Source organism: Penaeus chinensis, chromosome 33 (genome assembly GCF_019202785.1).
Source record: "Penaeus chinensis breed Huanghai No. 1 chromosome 33, ASM1920278v2, whole genome shotgun sequence".
Lineage (NCBI taxonomy): Eukaryota > Metazoa > Arthropoda > Malacostraca > Decapoda > Penaeidae > Penaeus > Penaeus chinensis.
The window spans coordinates 2,979,390-2,984,389 of record NC_061851.1 but is presented as its reverse complement, the minus strand read 5'-3'; the positions used below and the strand labels follow the sequence as shown (position 1 = coordinate 2,984,389).

The window sequence follows — 5,000 nt, the reverse complement described above, 5'->3', positions numbered from 1 at the left end:
TGAACATCGGGAGTATGATAATGCATGCAGGAACCAAATAGCAGAGCTCGCGGCTTCACTCGTTTGGCATCAGTCATTCAGATATACAACAACGACCTCGTGCCCAGGAGGGGTATTCACTCGCGCTTCGCAAAGGAGAGGAAGATAACGCTCTCCCTCTGCCACTGTAGCGGCATCGCCCGCTCCCTGCGAATTCACGATCTAGAAGGCAATTCTGGCGCCCTTGAGAGCGGGACGGTGTTTAAGTGTGAGAGACAGTGAGCATGAGGATGGAGCGCAGCCAGGGCGCTCCAGGAGCTCTCGGCAGTTCTAATTCCGATCACTGTCGAACTTGAACAATTATACTGTCTCGAGGAGAGACGTTTCTCTCAATGAGGATCTTAACTTGCTGTGAATTAGGTTACAATTTGGAGCTAACTTTACCCTAATGCGGAGGAAGACAGTACACGTGGGGGCCTTCAGGAGATGGAAAGAAACGCATGGAATAATTAAGTAATGAGGCATCTTGGCATGTTCTTTATTGATTATTTATGCGGCAATACATAAAATGGTTGAATTAGGGGAATAGGAAGTATATCCCGATACGTACATACTGTATATTCGAATATTTTTCCAGCCCTTTTTTTCATTTAATAACCCAACTTCTTACTTAAGGCAGACGTGTTTGTTTTCCTTGGTTCTGCGCTTCATATTAACACATATACTGCACAATATGACTATATCCCAAAATCTGTCCATATCCACAGCCACACATTCTTATGCATGTAGGTCACCTGCAGGTGCATATATACAAAAACACTTACACATACATAGAATACCAACCACTCACAAATAGATGCTTCCACGCACACAAGCAGACATATATGCATATAGCAGGCATAACATATCGCACAGCATATAAAGGGCAGACGTGTTCCTCTCCCTCTCATAACTCCACGTCCACGCTATCTTCTTGACACGAAGACAGACACACGCGCAGAAAGGCATGCTAATAAACTGGGTCAGCCGAGACGAGTCACCAAGGTCTGATGTGGTGGAAAGTTGCAACAGGCGAAGACAGTCTCACAACCCAGCGATCACGCGGTGCAAGGCTGTGGCTCTTAATTGCAAGCGAAAGCTGATTCTACGCCTTATGGTTTTCTCAATTCTGGATGCTTTTGTTTCCTCCCCAACCTGAGCCTGATCCTCGCATCCCTAAGGTGAGGAATCTAGAGGGAAGTGGGGAGGGGGGCAGATCCTTGGGTGAGTTGGACCGTGCGCAGGGAACTAACCCTAATGACTTTTATAAAGGAATGAGTCCTGGGATATTGAAAAATATCGATGTCATCAAAACAAAACATATCAAATCATGTATGTTTTTTTCTCTCATTTTTACTGATGAATACAAAAAAACAAAGACAACCTCATACACATACGAACCACAAAAGCATTTATAACAATTCCTCGGCAATTTGATATCATTCCTTCCCTCATTATCTGCTATCTCAATTAGATTCCCTTTCTATTCATAACCATAATTACAAAATTACTCTGCCTTATTAAAGGTCAGACTTTCTAGCTGTAGTATATAGCATTAAACAAAGAGTATGTCCAAAAGGGTCCGACATTTTCTTTTCTTTTGGAGTTTTCTCACCCCTGTCTCTGTGGCTCCATTATTCAAAGGATTTCATGCTACTCTGCTTCTAATGTCAGATTTTGTATGGGAGGAAGGATTTGATATTAAACTTTCTTCATATTTTTTTCTCTTATGGGGGTTCACATCCTTGTTCAAGACAGGTAAGAGGGGTTGCCTGGGGCACGAATGTTCGAATTGTGATTTTTAAAATAGCAGGTAGCTTTTTATTTGCAAAGTTTGTAGGATTTTTTCCTTTCTCTCTCTTGCTCTCTCTCTCTCTCTCTCTCTCTCTCTCTCTCTCTCTCTCTCTCTCTCTCTCTCTCTCTCTCTCTCTCTCTCTTCTCTCTCTCTCTCTCTCTCTCTCTCTCTTCTCTCTCTCTCTCTCTCTCTCTCTCTCTCTCTCTCTCTCTCTCTCTCTCTCTCTCTCTCTCTCTCTCTCTCTCTCTCTCTCTCTCTCTCTCTCTCTCTCTCTCTCTCTCTCTCTCTCTCTCTCTCTCTCTCTCTCTCTCTCTCTCTCTCTCTCTCTCTCTCTCTCTCTCTCTCTCTCTCTTCTCTCTCTCTCTCTCTCTCTCTCTCTCTCTCTCTCTCTCTCTCTCTCTCTCTCTCTCTCTCTCTCTCTCTCTCTCTCTCTCTCTCTCTCTCTCTCCCTCCCTCTCTCTCCCTCCATTGCAATTCTACGTAACAACCCTCAACTTTTTTTCTGGTATCTGGCACAATTATTCCCCCTTTCCCGTCCTCTTCCTTCCTTCTTATCACATTCCCTTTTTTTCCAAACTTTTTTTGGGGTGTCATCTCCATCCCTCTTCCTATATTCCTATCCCATATTCATCCTCGTCGCCTTACCCTTATTATCCATTTATCAAGTGTTCTCTCGACGTCTCCCATCCGGCGGCTCGAGATCCTCAGACCCATCAATCTTGATCTCCTCCTCCCCCCTCTTCCCTCTCTTCGCATTCGAAATACACAATCGCGGATTATTCTACGCGGGCCATTGTCTACATTAGCATAAAGCTCTTATTTGCATGAGGGCCCTTCGTTGTGTCAGTTGTCTAATTGCTTCGGGTTTATGGTATTCATCGATGGACGTTTGAAGGAAGGCACGTCAGTGGAAGGGATGGTAGATACTTTTTTTTTCCGTTTCTGTTTTCTTTTTTTTTTCATATTCTTGCTCTTACTCTCATTCTTATTCTTATTTATATCCTTATTCTTATCCTCCTTCTTCTTCTCTTTCTTATTCCCCTTCTCTTCCTCCTCCTCCTCCTTCTTCTTTTCCTTCCTCTCCTCCTCCTCCTCCTCCTCCTCCTCCTCATCATCATCATCATCATCATCATCATCATCATCATCATCATCATCATCATCATCATCATCATCATCATCATCATCATCATCATCCTTCGCCTCCTCCTCCCTCTCCCTCACCCTCTTCTCTTTCTCCTTCTTCTTAGTATCATTATCCCTTTTTTAATGATATTTCGTTTGATTAGCAATTCACGCATTTCCTCACAGTCACATTCCCTTCCCCGCCGAGGACACCTTGTCGCCGACGCCCCAGCTCCCCTCCCCCCCCCCTTCTCTCTCTCCCCTCCCTCCCCCCTTAGCCCAAGAGATCGATCTCTCCTCCAAGGCCTCCTCTTCTTCTTTATCCACACCATTTAACGGCGATTTTGCCTTATTCCCCTTTCTTATTCTTTGTCATTAACATCCCGTTGGCGGCCGGTGACTGGAAACCGGACTTTAAACACTTGTTAACAGAGGGCGAGGGAGAGGGATACGTAGGTCAGAAGAGAGGAGGAGAGAGGGAGAGAGAGGAACTGAGGGCGCAGAAGGAAAGGGAGAGAGGTGGAGTAAAAGGAGGAGGGAAATAGGAGAGGGTAATTAGGCGAGAGGTGGAGGAAAAGGAGGAGGGAAATAGGAGAGGGTAATTAGCAGAAAAAAGAGCAGGAAAGATAGCGAGGGTAGGGGGAGGTGGGGCGGGGGGGTGAGGCGGAAGGACACAAAGATAGAAAGACACAAAAGAAAAAAAGGAAAAAAGGAATGAAGTTAAAAATTTGGACTAGACAAAACAGAAAGGAGAAAAAGAAAATGATAGAGGAGAGCGAGAACGAAAGAGGGAGTTGGAGAACGATGAAGAGAATAAAAAAATAAAAAAAACGAAAATACTCAAAACTAGAAATTAATTTTGAAAAAAAATATCTACCATACAATTAATCAAATATTTGGGACCTAAATACATATACGTAAAAGAAAAGACCTTGTACGGTACCTTGTAAGGGCGGTGTTGCGTTGAATTTAGTATCAAACTTCGTCCTTATTTCATCATCTGGGTATTCACACCTGGAAGAGATGCAGCATACCATTAATAAAATATAACTAAGAAGAAAATCCTAAGCTAAAACTCCAGAAACTACATAAATACATAAATACATAGAGTATGAAATATGTTTAACAAATGAGTCTTCTCTCAATAACGGAAATCATGAATTAATCAAATTTATTAGACAATATTCAATTTTGAATTTCGTAGAAAAGCCTTCCTTTCCTTTTCAACTTAATATGAACGAACATCAGATAAAAAAAAAATGGTGTCACTCATTGTTCTATGAGGGCTCAGATAATGGAATTGTTTTTATCATTTCTAAGATCAGTGCATTGTTCCTGTTGTTGACGTCCGTAAGAGAAAAGGAAAGGGAAAAGAATAGTATGGAAAGAGTGAGACCGAGAGATGGTGGGAAAAAGGGTGGGAGAGGGAGGGAGGGAGGGAGAGGGGGCAGTGAGGAGGGAGATGGAGGGAGGGAGGGAAGGAGAGGGGCAGGGAGGGAGGAAGAGATGAAGGGAAGTAGGAAGGGAGGGAGATAGGGAGGCAGGGAGGGAGGGAGAGAAGAAGGGAGAGAGAGAGAGAGAGATAGAGAGAGAGAGAGAGAGAGAGAGAGAGAGAGAGAGAGAGAGAGAGAGAGAGAGAGAGAGAGAGAGAGAGAGAGAGAGAGAGAGCAATTGATTTCTGATAACATGCAAGATCATTCAATATCAGAAACTGAATCCATCGCTATCAGACAAATATATGAATTGCACAAAGTCGCACACGTGCACACACACACACACACACAGACACACACACACACACACACACAGACACACACACACACACACACACACACACACACACACACCCACACACACGTAGAAACGCAAATACACCCACACACAATCTTACACCCTCCCCGCCTACCCCCTTCCCCCTTCCCCCTTCCCAAGTAATCACATTTCCCCCTCCTCCTCCTCCGTAAATACTTTTCCCCTTAATCCTCCTATATAACCCCCCACCCCCCACCTCCCACCCTCGAACCTCCCCCTCCCCCCGCCCCATCCCCTCCCCTTCACAAGGTCA

At 44.3% G+C, this 5,000-nt stretch overlaps 1 protein-coding gene across 1 annotated transcript in view; it reads right to left on the bottom strand.

Moving 5' to 3' along the window:
• LOC125043303 (Ig-like and fibronectin type-III domain-containing protein 1) overlaps window positions 1-5,000 on the bottom strand; it is a gene marked incomplete in the record, with an annotated part of 97,616 nt that overhangs the window by 56,846 nt on the left and 35,770 nt on the right. The window contains 1 exon segment of the mRNA XM_047639347.1: window positions 3,879-3,949.